This window comes from Salvelinus sp. IW2-2015, linkage group LG19, assembly GCF_002910315.2.
Source record: "Salvelinus sp. IW2-2015 linkage group LG19, ASM291031v2, whole genome shotgun sequence".
Classification (NCBI taxonomy): domain Eukaryota; kingdom Metazoa; phylum Chordata; class Actinopteri; order Salmoniformes; family Salmonidae; genus Salvelinus; species Salvelinus sp. IW2-2015.
The window spans coordinates 19,288,674-19,304,021 of record NC_036859.1 but is presented as its reverse complement, the minus strand read 5'-3'; the positions used below and the strand labels follow the sequence as shown (position 1 = coordinate 19,304,021).

General features: G+C 42.5%; 1 long non-coding RNA gene across 1 annotated transcript; it reads left to right on the top strand.

Annotated features, from left to right (window-relative positions):
* The first annotated feature begins 1,661 nt into the window (after positions 1-1,661).
* On the top strand, positions 1,662-4,396 carry LOC111979644 (uncharacterized). The gene is made up of 4 exons (XR_011481583.1): positions 1,662-2,039; positions 2,501-2,672; positions 2,846-2,923; positions 3,061-4,396. It is a non-coding gene; the product is annotated as an uncharacterized lncRNA (long non-coding RNA).
* Positions 4,397-15,348: the final 10,952 nt, after the last annotated feature.

Below are 15,348 nucleotides of genomic sequence, written 5' to 3'. Positions count from 1 at the left end.
GAACCACCTGGCCCATACAGCTCGAAGATGGCCCTGTTGARTACGCCAGCAGCAGGTGGTGAGGGAAGGAGAAGGTAGCTAATCAATAGGTATCGTTTCAATGTTGTATGAATGATCATTTTCATTTATATATGATCTACTAACTGCAGTAAAGAGGGAGCTTCAGATTCAGCAGCAATGGCATAAAGTGRAAGGGTATTGGACCATCTGTTCCACAAAATGAAACCAAATAAACAAGTATAGCTATGTTTGTTTGTTTGTCTTTTTGTTGAAAGTTTGACCTTTGACTATACCTCTCACAGGTGGCTGCAAGCAGGCAGGCTTCAGAGGCTGGGTGTAACCMYTCCCCTATAATCCACTTCCAAACCCACTAGGCCCTCATTGAGAAGTCTCAGGTCTACATCACAGGTTTATGTGGTATAAAAAGGCTTCTAGAAACATCTATTCATGTCTGCTAGCTACATTACAGCCTGTCATCATGTACAGCAGGGAGTAGCCTATTGGAGTAGATTTATATACAGTATATGCTTTGTGTTACTGCAGAACTGTTTTCATTTACACTGATGAATGGCATATTGGCATTCGAGGAGTAAAGAGTGGAGGTAAGAGAAGGATAACTCATAACTTGTCTGAACAATTTTTTTCCTGATTTTCCTGTAAAACATGTAYAATCATGTTCACTTCTTCAAAGTGTAGTTTTTGTTACAAATGTGATTTATCACATATAACTTTGAAAGTAAKTTGATATGTTTTGCTTTCATTAGTTTAATGCAAGTTTTTCTGGCTTATTACATCTTTACTAAAATATATAGTTTGCCTTTACATTTATGTCTTTTAGCAGACGCTCTTACAGTACCAATTAGGGTTAAGTGCCTTGCTCAAGGGCACATTGGCAGATTTTTCACCAAGTTGGCTCAATGCTCTTAACTGCTAGACTACCTGCTGCCCCATTCACAGGGTGTGTGCTTTCTGTGTATAAAAATGTATCCCCTATCTTCATTTAATTCAAGGAGGACTTTGCACTATGGTTGCTTGCTCAACAATGAAGACATTAATATTATTAGGATCAGTATTAACATGRATGTTCCTTCCTCATCTGAGGGGAGACAATTTAGTGGAAGATATTGACGTTCAAGCGGGTAAATTCATTTGATTCATTTTTATGTATTGAACTAATGACAATTAATCAACATTGTGCGTGCAATTYCTAGCTAATATCACTACTGTACACAGACCTATAATGTCACTATTGTCATTATGGGTGTTTTAAATAATTTCACTATTSGAATAGTATCATGAATTTTTGTTAGATATCCGGATATTCAAAATACATGTGTTTTTTTAAACATACGTTTTTAACCTACGCGAAACAGACAGGCTGGCGCTCTATTGCTGCAGCTGTGGAGGGTAAGGGGCGGTGTGTGTATGTAGCAAGCAGATGGAGGGAGAGATTTGATTGGCCAACATCAGCAACAAGCTACACAGGTGACACTGTTGTCAGCCTACCAGTCTTTTTATTGGGCTCACCATACATGTCATAAAAACTACATTGAAATGTCATGGTATATCCTTGTATGTAACAATGTCACATGGATATTTTAATTTAATTAGAAATCTCTCTCTTCTCTCTCTCTCTCTCTCTCATGCAGATCCCTGAACAGCCAATGTGAAGGGACTTGAGCTGAGTGCTCTTTAGAATGCAGATAACATGAAAGCAAAGAAAGTCCAGGGCTCTCTGATGTCAGAGGCTGCCTACCTGCTCAGTCCTCGATTGTACTTCACAGACAGCACCCAGTAACCCATTTTATTGTTCCTCGAGAGCCATCTTCCCTGAGGGTCTGCCTCCCTCCTATGTGTTTGTGGCCAAGAGCCCCACCGACCGTGTGAAGTTGGACCTGATCAGAGTGCTCTCTCAGGACAGGCTGAAACAGTTCGTTGTGACATTCAATGGGCTGGACAAGTCTGCTACCTTCACCATCACAACCAGCAGTGTCATCAAGAAAGAACAGTGTGTCATATTCAATGACCGAGGCATTAAGGTCTGTAGAAACACACTGAAATAATGACCCCAAAACCTTAGGACTGGTTTCCTGGACACATATTAATCCTAGTACTGGGCTAAAAAGCATATTAAATGGATGGTTTAAAACTTTTTAGGGCTTGGCGTTCCACCAGCGGGACACCTGTCGACAACTTCTGGTGAAATTGGAGGGCGCGCAATTCAAATAAATAATCATAGAAATTATGGATATTAAACATTTAGGTACATACAAGTGTCTTATATCGGTTAAAATCTTTAAGTCTTGTTCATCTAACTGCATTGTCCGATTTACAATAGGCTTTACAGCGAAAGCATGCCATGCGATTGTTTGAGGACGGCGCACCATATCAAAATATTTTTCAACCAGCACAGGCTTCATAAAATCACAATTAGCGATTAGATTAATCTCTCTGGGGAAACCAGCTCTTAATGTTACATATTACATCGTTTTTTTTACAGAGRCTCTTCGACTCAGTGGCACCAGCTGAAGCTGCTCGTTAAACCCAAGTGTATCATCTGTTACCTGGACAACATGTAGATACAGGAGCAGCTACTAGAACCTGTAGTCCCCATCTACATTAACGGAAAGATACAGGTTGCCAAGAAGGTCAAGATGGAAGCAACTATTCCTGTGAGTAACAGCAGGTGATGATGTGCAAACTTGCTGAACTGCAACAACGATACATGTACAGTACAAGTAATGGTCGGCTTTCATTTTAAGGGTGCTTCTATATTTACCACCTCCTTTGTTTTACTATAATGACACAGTAACATGGCTATGTTGGTCTTTTAATCCTTCTTTAGATCGAGATACGAAAATTGAGGCTTTACTGCGATCCTGAGCAAATTGAGGAAGAGATGGCGTGTGATATATACTCTGTGGTGAGTGTAATGATACTGTAACTACGATACTCATCGTTTACTTCCATATGTCACTGAAGGTTGAGGTTTAATGCAGGGAGCCAAAGATAAAATTATCATCTTCATATCATTATCTCTCTCTGTTTATTTCTATACAGGAGGATGACAGGGTGAGTATGCTTGTTGGTTGCCTATGTGTTGCTCAGTTTTTACAGTACATSTGTACACTTGTTGCGTTGCTCCTGTTATGTTAAACTGTTTTCTGCCCCCAGTGTCCCCTGGACAGACAACCTGTAGCAGTGGAGAGCTGTAACTGCCCCCAGGGGAAACCTGGGCCTCCTGGTCTTCCTGGGCCTATTGTGATTAAGTAATACCATGTTAGACTAGAAAAGTACATTTCCAGAAGAAAATGTGGTGTGCTTGCTAGCTTGTTTTAAAGTATTTATGGTTATGAGGTAARTTATAGTAGTGGTAGTGACTGCAATAGAAATGGTAGTGACTGGTTATAGTTGAAAAAGTAGGTAGATGAAGAGATTGGTTGGTTGTTTGATTTATTTGGATGGGATAAGATAGGATAGCGTGAACATTTGAAAGTTGTTTTTTTGTGTCTAGCTTGAGCGGTTCAAGAGTTACTGTTGGTGAGTTATTTTCTGCAAATGTATGCACATTTATATAGTTATAGTTTATAAATGTTTGTAAGAATTTTATGTTAGGATAGCCTGAACATGTGAAAGATGGTTTGGTGTCTTTAACTTGAACGGCTCAATAATTACTGTTGGTGAGTTATTTTATGCACGTTTATATAGTTCTAGTTGAATACATTTTTAAAGAATTTAAAGTTAGGATGGCCTGAACATGTGAAAGTTGATTTGGTTTATTTCCATTGAAATGGATTTGATTTTAAATATTGTTGTAGTTCAAAAAGAAAAAATACTATCAAAAATGTTTTCTGAAGCAATCTAAGTTGGAGACGTATGCACATCTKAAAGTTTGTTTCGTGGTAATATCTTAAAGCGTTTAAGCGCAAGAGTGAGCCGAATAAATAAAACAATTATTTGACTATGTAAGAAATTTAAAGTTGCGCWWTGCCTTCAGCAAGCACACCAATGTAATTTTTTTTAGCCCYTTTTCTCCCCAATTTCGTGTCTCATTGCTGCAACTCCCATATGGACCCGGGAGAGGCGAAGGTCGAGGGCCATGTGTCCTCTGAAACACAACCCAACCAAGCCGCACTGCTTCTTGACACAATGCCCACTTAACCCGGAAGCCAACCGCACCAATGTGTCGGAGGAAACACCGTACACCTGGTGACTRTGTCAGTGTGCCCTGCGCCTGGCCCGACACAGGAGTCGCTAGTGCGCAATGGGACAAGGATATACCTGCCGGCCAAACCTTCCCGTAACCCGGACGACGCTGGTCGATTGCATGATGGATTGAATTTGAATTGGTGGATGTATTGATTGAGAAAATTGATGGATGATTTATTGAGATTTTTTTAAATGGCTCTACAAAATGCAAACTCTTTTATGAGATGGGTACAGCTACTTCATAGCCTGTCTGTTTGACCCCTGTAGGGCTTCCAAGGTGAGAATGGGGGGGGGGGGGCCTGGTACCTCACGGTAAGCCTGTGGGTACTGGCATCTCTCTTACATTTACAATATATCTGATTTCAAAACTGTCTTTTCCATATTAAATTTATACCAGAGAATCATATACTATTATACTGTAGGGCCAAGCTTCCAGACATCCAGGATCTCTGTATCAGGCGGTGTGAAAGGAAGGCCCGGAAAATCGTTAGAGACTCAGCCACCAAGCCATTGACTGCTCTCTCTGCTTCCGCACGGCAAGTGGTACCGGTGCATCAAGTCTGACACCAACCAGGCTTTTGAACAGCTTCGATCCCCAAGCCATAAGACAACTAAATAGTTATTTTTGCACTGTCTCTATGCACACTTACAGGATGCTACACACTCAAGCACACTACACACCACACACACACAACACACACACACACACAACACACAACACACCACACACACAACACACACACACACACACACACACACACACACCACACACACACACACACACACACACACCCACACACACACACACACACGCCAGAACACACACACACAACACAGCAGACACAGGCAGACACACTCACTTTATTTGCTTACACACACATATGTACACACATTTATACACACACTCAAATACAATCATCATATACGCTGCTGCTACTCTTTTTATCATATATCCTGATGCCAATTCACCTTACCCCTATACATATCTACCTCTATCACTCCAGTATCCCTGCACATTGTAAATATGATATTGGAACTGACCCTGCATATAGCTTACTTACTTCTCGTGTTCTTCTTATTTTTATTTTGTTTGTTTTTGTTCTACCTTATTTTACTTTTAGTGCTACATTGATATTGATTACTGCATTGTTGGGTTTAGAGTTTGCAAGATAGGCATTTCACTGCACTTGTGCCTGTGAAATTAAAACTTGAAACGTGAAACTACAGTATAGTGTTTTTGATAATGAAATCAATTGTTGCTAATTTCGATTGTGAAGGGGAAGCCAGGTTAACGTGGAGTACCAGGAGAACCAGGGAGGAATGTGACCAAAGTGAGTGAATACATGTCACCATTTAGATGTTTTAACAACCATTTCAGCATATGTTTGATTATTCTCTTTGCCACTTGTGACAGAAAAATTATGTATTCACCWTATTTGTTGGATATCTAACAATTATTTACTTAAACAATGAGATATTTCTGTCCTGCTAAGGCTGAGTTTTATGGTGTCCACTCTAGCTTCCTGGTGATAAAATCTACAGCTGGCATTCCAGTGACAGGATGTGGGTTGGTTGTAACTGGGATAGAGAGGAGTAGAACAAAGGTCTCAATGGTTCTTAGACATCCTGGCCTGGGAAATTAGGCCAGGGTYGGGGGTTAAGATAACGCCAGGGGCAGATAAAGACAGGATGAGCCMAAAGTGGCTTATGGTGCCCCCAGTCTATATGGGAGGGGTGGAACCAAGCATTCTGGGTGTTAGCTATATAAACTGTGTATTGTCTGTATGATTCAGAGTCTCAGCCTAACAGTCAGAACAAGACTGTTGGGCTGACGGATTAATTATTGCAATAATTCATCGATATTAAATAAGTATGATTGTTTGAAGAAATGACCAAGTCTCTCTAAGTACTGAATTTCCACAACACACTGTCTTAATGCGTTTTAACTCTCCTTCCGTGGCCTCCAACTGTTCTTAAATGCAAGTAAAACTAAATGCATGCTCTTCAACCGATCTCTGCCCGCACCAGCCCGCTCGCCCAGCATCACTACTCTGGACAGTTCTGACTTCGAATATGTGGACAACTACAAATACCTAGGTGTCTGGTTAGACTGTAAACTCTCCTTCCAGACTCACATTAAGCATCTCCAATCCAAAATGAAATCTAGAATCGGCTTCCTAATTCGCAACAAAGCATCCTTCACTCATGCTGCCAAACATACCCTCGTAAAACTGACTATCCTGCCAATCCTTGACTTCGGCAATGTAATTTACAAAATAGCCTCTAACACTCTGCTCAGCAAATTGGATGCAGTCTATCACAGTGCCATCCGTTTTGTCACCAAAGCCCCATATACTACCCACCACTGCGACCTGTATGCTCTCGTTGGCTGGCCCTCGCTTCATATTCGTCGCCAAACCCACTGGCTCCAGGTCATCTATAAGTCTCTGCTAGGTAAAGCCCCGCCTTATCTCAGCTCACTGGTCACCATAGCAGCACCCACCCGTAGCACGCGCTCCAGCAGGTATATTTCACTGGTCACCCTCAAAGCCAATTCCTCCTTTGGCCGCCTTTCCTTCCAGTTCTCTGCTGCAAATGACTGGAACAAATTGCAAAAATCACTGAAGCTGGAGACCCATATCTCCCTTACTAACTTTAAGCTCCAGCTGTCAGAGCAGCTCACAGATCACTGCACCTGTACATAGCCCATCCAACTACCTCATCCCTGTCACGGTCGTGAGGAGAGACGGACCAAGGCGCAGCGTGATTGGAGTTCCACATCTTTGTTTTTGTGAAACTTAAACAAACCAAGAAACAAACAACGGCCGTGAAGTACCGTAGTGCTACATGCACTCACTCAAAACAATATCCCACAAAGCAGGTGGGAGAAAGGGCTTCCTAAATATGATCCTAAATATGAAGCAGCGGGTCATCGTTGCCTCTAATTGGGAACCATACAAACCAGCCACATAGAAAATAAATGACTAGAACACCCCCCTAGTCACGCTCTGACCTAAACAGAACCGAGGGCTCTATATGGTCAGGGCGTGACAGTCCCCCCCCCCCCCCAAAGGTGCGGACTCCGGCCGCAAAACCTGAAACCAAATGGGGAGGGTACGGGGGTGACTAGTGTCGGTATCAGCTCCGGTGCGGGTCATAGCCCCCGCCCTGCCCACGGATCCGGCCATGGAGCTGGGTTGGACGCCGCGCCCGTACTGGGCACCGGCGCCGAGGAAGGCTCCGGCCATGGAGCTGGGTTGGACGCCGCGCCCGGACTGTACACCGGCACAGAGGAGAGCTCCGGCCATGGAGCTGGGTTGGACGCCGTGCCTGGACTGGGCACCGGCGCAGAGGAAGGCTCCTGCCAGGGAGCGGGACTAGACACTGTGCCTGGACTGGGCACCGGCGCAGAGGAAGGCTCCGGCCTTGGAGCGGGACTGGACGCCGTGCCTGGACTGGGCACCGCCGCAGAGGAAGGCTCCGGCCTAGGAGCTGGACTGGGGAGGCGCACTGGAGGCCTGGTGCGTGGAGCCGGCACAGGTGGCACCCGACTGGTGACACACACTTCAGGGCGGGTGCGGGGAACTGGCACCGGACGTACCGGGCTGGGGAGACGCACTGGAGGCCTGGTGCGTGGAGCCGGCACAGGTGGCACCCGACTGGTGACACGCACTTCAAGGCGAGTGCGGGGAGCTGGCACAGGACGTACCGGACTGGGAAGGCGCACTGGAGGCCAGATGCGTGAAGCTGGCACAGACTTCACCAGACTGCTGACAGGCTCTTCAGGTCGAATGTTGAGCAGAACACACTTGACCAACATCTCTCTCATCTCTCTCTCTCCCAACTTCCCCATCGCCTCCCTGACGGTCTCTGGCTCTTCAGGGTGAGTACGGGGAGCTGGCACAGATGGCACCGGACTGATGACCCGCTCTTCCACTCTCTGCTGCTGCGCCGACCACCCCTCTTGGTGTTTCTGTGGCCACGGTCCCCGGCGTCGTCGCTGTCCTTTCACCTTCCTTGGTGTCTCCTTCCAAGGAAGGGTCTCACATCCGGACATGATTTCCTCCCATGTCCAAAACTCCTTAACCTCGATAACACGCTGCTTGGTCCTGCGTTGGTGGGATATTCTGTCACGTTTGTTGAAATGGACGGACCAATGCGCAGCGTGATTAGAGTTCCACATCTTTATTTTAAGTGAAACTACTCAACAAAACAATAAACAAGCAACGAAACGTGACTTACGTAGTGCAACAAGCACAAGCACAAACAATATCCCACAACCCAGGTGGGAACAATGGATAACTTAAGTATGGTCCCCAATTAGAGACAACGACAATCAGCTGCCTCTAATTGGGAACCATACAACAAAATAAACATATAAATAGGAAAACTAGAACACCCCCCCTAATCACGCTCTCTATGGTCAGGGCGTGACAATCCCCATACTGTTATTTATTTGTGTAGACATGAATGATAACGTTGTCCGGTATCCAGTTTAATTCAGTGTTTGTTTTTACTAATGTAGTGTTTGAGTGTATTGTACTGTAGTCCCCCAGGGACACAAATGTTCCTTTCAGGTTCCAGTAGTTAGAACAGTATGTGTAACCTGGTGCCCTGCCTGACGTGAGTCTGGTGTGTCATAAGGAAGTGCGAACGCTGCTGAATGGAGCRTGGCTTCTGTTCCTCCAGTCTATTTTCAGAGCTCTGCATCTGCCCCAGCATCTGTTTACCCCCGCGGACTATCTCCCGTACTGTTGGGATTGCTGAAAATTAGTGACACCCTACCATGTACCGGCTTATTAAACTAAGCACACTTGCCCGTATAGGAGCTTTGATAAAGGTCTTAGCCCAGTAAGATGTTTGCTCTCGTCTGATAATTGGATATGGGAATAGTTTGTGAGGGATGTGACATTTGCGAATTGTAACCATGAAACGTACATGTGAAACCTCAAACTGTTTTACTGAAATTTTAAAACACCAGGGATGCCACTATTGATTTAACTTTGCAAATCTCCTGTACACAGACAATACTTCCCTTGGTGGAGTGACAACAATTATTTTAAGTGTACGCTATAAGTGCAGTGAAAGTCACTATGCAGGTGATCCTGGGAAATGGTCATCATCTGACTCATTCATTGATGTAAATGTAATTTTTTTWGAGAACAACATAATGCTTTCAATCTAGCAGCTCCAGTCTGCTGGTCTCATGCCTAGGTTGCAGTTTAAATCTACATATTTATTTATAACATCTTATCACATGCAGTTGTAGGAGAAAGGTTGAATGCATAACTCTTGTTCTGATCATTGCAGGGATGCAGTACACTGAGTGGAGTAATCGTAGGTAACATGGATAAAGCTGAAGAGCAGTCAATAAATTGTGGATGTGACTGCACAGAGGATGTATCTTAATTTGATCATGTTGTTGCAAAGAACTTTCCCGCACGGCAGGAAATGCAAGCTTGTAGTATAGTTTGTAATTTCCACTTGAAATGTAAAACTTGATTTGCCTTAATGAAAAAAATGATCAACCCCTACAAAAATTATAATTAGAAATATACATTATAAATTCACATTTCCTGTTGCTGCAGGATTATTTTCCTGCTGTGAGAAACTGGGTCAAATTAAGAACACATCATCTGTAGGTATATATCACACACTTTGGTGTACACATTTTTAAAGCCATAATCAACACAGCCTCAATATTTACAGTGTTAGGTTCTTATTTTTCAGAGTAAATAACCCACGGACACTAGAGAAGCTTTAACCAAGTTTAATTCTTCAAAGGTTCTGTACAGCTGTTAATCAGTCAGCAAAACATTTCTCTCCATTTGTTATATACATCCTACTTAAGACACTCCCTCTCTCCAATCCTTAGTTTATGCCCAAGAGAAAGAAGGTAACTAGATACTAACCCTGATTACTCCCTTAACTTCTACTTGCTACGCATTCCGATCCGGGAGCACCCCCCACAGTAAAAAAAGCTGACTAGCATAGCCTAGCATAGCGTCACAAGTAAATACTAGCATCTAAATATCATTAAATCACAAGTCCAAGACACCAGATGAAAGATACAGATCTTGTGAACCAGCCATCATTTCTGATTTTTAAAATGTTTTACAGGAAGACACAATATGTAAATCTATTAGACTAACCACGATAGCAAAGACACAACTTTTTTTTCCCACCATTTTTTCCTGCATGGATATAAATAAAGATATATATAGCCACTAACCAAGAAACAACTTCATAAGATACAGTCTGATAACATATTATTGTATAGCATATGTTTTTTTAGAAAATAGTGCATATTTCAGGTATAAATCACAGTTCTACATTGCAGCTGCAATCTGAAATAGTGCCGAAGCTGCCAGAATAATTACAGAGAACCAACGTCAAATACTAATTACTCATCTTAAAACATTTCTGAAAAATACACAGCGTACAGCAAATGAAAAGCCCAACATCTTGTAGATCCAGCCAATATGTCAGATTTTAAAGTGTTTTACAGCGAAAACACAATATAGCATTATATTAGCTTAGCACAATAGCCAGAAAACACAAGCAATTTACCAGCCAGCACAGTTAGCGATCGTAACAATACAGCAAAAGATATATAATTTTGAACTAACCTTATATACTTCGTCAGATGACAGTCCTGTAACATCATATTACACAATGCATATAGGTTTTGTTCGAAAATGTGCATATTTAGCAGCACAAATCGTGGTTATACAATGTGATCAGTGGCAACAGGTCATGCATTCTGGCCGGCGCCATCTTGGAAAGGCACCTAAGTTTACGATTATTTATCGATTAGATTGACAAAAAATACAGGTTGGACAGCAAATGAAAGATGCATTAGTTATTAATGCAACCGCTGAGTTAGATTTTAAATTAACGTTACTAGACATACAGTGTGCGTTACAGCCAGACTAGTGCCGCAATAATGGCGGACAAATCCGTTTACTTCCACATAAATACGGAATAACATCATAAATAGCTCTTACTTTGGACGAGCTTCCATCAGAATCTTGGGCAAGGTGTCCTTTGTCCAAAAAATCGTTGCTTGGTTGTAAAACGTCGTCTTAAACTTCGGAATTAGCAGCTAACAATAGCTATGTGGCCACAACATGCCCAAATCCCAAAACGCATAAAGAAATCCGAAAATAGAATAATGCATAACTATATAACTCGGTTTAAAATAACTTTTATGATGTTTCTAACACCATATCGAATTAAATTACAGACGGATATAGCTAAGGCCGATAACTGAGCGTTTCAAAATGCCATCCTGAGGTCTTGCTTTGCGCAATGACGAACGACGAAAGAGAGCTCACTTCGTTCCTTGGCCTTTTATAAGCTCTGAGAACTACGTAGAAACTCCATTCCACTTCTCATGGTTACTGACATCCAGGGAAGCGGGTGCAGTTCATGTCGACCCATAGGATAATACGAGCTTTAAACTGATCTGAGAACAGAGACTATTTTTCTGACCTTCGCATGTCCTGTCATGATTTTCGCTGTAGAAAGAGTTCTGGTTCACCCACAGACATAATTCAAACGGTTTTAGAAACTAGAGATTGTTTTCTATCCAATAGTAATAATAATATGCATATTGTACGAGCAAGAATTGAGTATGAGGCAGTTTAATTTGGAGACGATATTTTCCAAAGTGGAAACAGCACCCCCTAGATTGAGAAAAGGTTTTAAGGGGAACTGACCTCACCACTCACCTCCTGATCCACAGATATCCATCTGTCTTCCCTATATCAACACGGGGCTCTGCTCCCACCCCCCAACACATTCCAACTCATTCCACAGATATCTGTCCTTCTACAGAGAACCCTTATCTTTCTCCTTTAATTCTATGCTTCATTCTCTATCATTTATTTAATATCTCAATGTTCAAAATGTCGAACCCAACAACAGCCATTACAGTATTACCATGTATTTTTACAAGATCATACAGACCTTATGTTTCTAATGATAGGCTCTGTTTCACACGTGTGTCTGCTAGTTCTTCAGGAAGGCAAAGCATTTCAAAAGCAGTCATCCATGTGTCAAGACTCAAGACCTATAAACACACAGCTTCCCCTGTTTATCTTCTTTATTGGTGAAAACCTGACAGCCTTCTCCCTTGTGAGCTCTGTGTACAGTCGTGGCCAAAAGTTTTGAGAATGACACAAATAATAATTTATTTGGGATCGGGGCACCACCAGTACAGACCTTGCTCAGGAATGGCAGCAGGCAGGTGTGAGTGCATCTGCACGCACAGTGAGGCAAAGACTTTTGGAGGATGGCCTGGTGTCAAGAAGGTAGCAAAGAAGCCACTTCTCTCCAGGAAAAACATCAGGGACAGACTGATATTCTGCAAAAGGTACAGGGATTGGATTGCTGAGGACTGGGGTAAAGTTATTTTCTCTGATGAATCCCCTTTCCGATTGTTTGGGGCATCTGGAAAAAAGCCTGTCCGGAGAAGACAAGGTGAGCGCTACCATCAGTCCTGTGTCATGCCAACAGTAAAGCATCCTGAGACCATTCATGTGTGGGGTTTCTTCTCAGCCAAGAGAGTGGGCTCAATCACAATTTTGCCTAAGAACACAGCCATAAATAAGAATGGTACCAACACATCCTCCGAGGAAGCAACTTCTCCCAAACATCCAGGAGCAGTTTGGGAAACGAACAATGCCTTTTTCAAGATAAATGGAGCAACCTTGCCATAAGGCAAAAGTTGATAACTAAGTGGTCAGTGAAACAAAACAATCGATTATTTTGGGTCCATGTCCAGGAAACCTCCCCAGACCTTAATACCCATTGAGAACTTTGTGGTCAATGCTCCAATAGGGCGGTGTACAACAAAAACCCCACAAATTCTGACAACTCCAGCATTGATTAATGCAAGAATGGGCCTGTCCATCAGTCAGGATTGTGGGCCCCAGAAGTTTTAAATTGGAACAGCCATGCCAGGCCCGGAGATTTGCAGAGGTCTTGAAAAAGAAAGGGTCCCAACACTTGCAAATATTGACTTCTTTGGCATCCAACTTCAATGTTAAATTGTGCAATAAAAAGCCCTTTGTGTCCACCAATCGTTGTGGAAGGAGAACCGGACCCAAACCGAGATGTGGGAAAATAACGCCATCTTCCTTTTTTATTGAACGAACGAAGATGGAACAAGAAAACGAAACACTTATACAAAACTATACAAAATGAAGCCTATAAACGTAGTGCACCAACACCAGGGCCTACAAACGTTTAACATAGAACAACTTCCCCCAAAAGCCTACTACCTATGGCTAGCCCAGCCTTAAATAATGGCTTCCCAATCAGAAGACAAATGAAATGACAAGCTGGTTCTGATTGAAGGACCCAATCTTAGGCAGCCATAGACCATAGAACTAGACAACTTCACCTTTCCTCAATACCCCCATACACCATACAACATCCCCTAGACTAGTTACAAAACACACCAAGAAGCACAACCCACTCCCAACTCAACGCCCTGTGACCCATCTAAGATATTATATACGAAAAAGGAACACATAGGTCCCAGAACGTGAACTTTGACAATCTTTATGAAATGGCCTTTTAAATTAATACTTCGAATTATTCCATAGTAACATCTGATAAAATATAAAATAAGAAAAACACTGAAAAGCAGCAAACTTTGTGGAACTTAATATTTGTGTCATTCTCAGAACTTTTGGCCACGACTGTACTACCACTGCACTCTATACTCACCTTGATGAAATATGATCACCATAATAGYACAGTATGTATGTATGTTGTGTTTGTGAGGAGTTTGAACCAATTTCTTTTTAAGAGGGACTGTTAGAGTGCTGTTGTTTTTACCTTTTACTGCAGTGGGCTAAGTCAGGGTTACACCGAGTGATTCTTGGTTGTCTTAAACAAATCTACTTTGAAACAACAGTATACACCTCACACACATAGTTATGGGCTTAAAAGAAAGAAGACACCTGTACCATGTCAGATATAGAGTTGAAAAGTATTCCATGTTGAGTTTACATCACAATATTACACTTTATATATATATCACAGAAGACTGACATAGAAACAACGGATTTTCATGGCATTTTTGTTTTGATTTTGTATTAATTATGAAAAATATTAATAACATTCCACCCCTGAGGCCAGAGAAGGCACTTTTGGTAATTGACTGCCYGGAAAGGGCTACCCTCAGTGACTGGGTCTGACAGGTGATCAAACTAAGTCAATCCCCTGTCTCAAACCTTTACACTTCCTGTGGCTTATAAATGAGCTGTTTCTGGGGAAGAAGTCTTGTATCACATCCATATCTGCAGGTTGTGAATATCATACTTCTGTTTTAGGGTGAGAAATTAGAAGTTGGGGTTGCAGGTGCTGATGGGCAGATATGAGTTGCGGCGAGTSATCCTTGTTCAAATCAAACTTTATTTCTAAATATCTTAATGGACAATATACAAATCTCCCGAGCTGGACACATTATTCAATTAACACTATCTGTGTTGTTTGTAACTTGTGTTTTTACAATTTTTTGTTCATAATGTTGCCGCTWCCGTCTCTTATGACCGAAAATAACTTCTAGACRTCAGGACTGCGATTACTCACCACAGACTAGCAGAATCCCTTTTCTTCTTTCACGACTCTGAYGAGCACGAGACGGAGGATATACGGCTCCCTCGGGAACAGGCCCCGACCCAAGTAATCTGCGTGAAGAGAAGGCGGAGAAAGAGAGGCCGGAGGGCGGGCTGCCTTCTGAGGAGTCGGAGCCGATCGAATAAACCCCCAATCCCCTCAATTCTGCTAGCAACCATGCAGTCTTTGGACAATAAAATGGACGAGTTATTGGGAAGATTAAACTACCAACGGGACATTAAAAACTATAAAATCTCATACTAAACGACGATAATATCAACATACAGCTGGCTGGTTATACGATGTACCGGYAGGATAGAACAGCGGCGTCTGGTAAGACAAGGGGCGGCGGTCTATGTATTTTTGTAAACAACAGCTGGTGCACGATAGGAAGTCTCAAGCTATTGCTCGCCTGAGATAGAGTTTCTCATGATAAGCTGCAGACCACATTACCTACCGAGAGAGTTTTCATCTATATTCTTTGTAGCTGTTTACATCCCACCACAA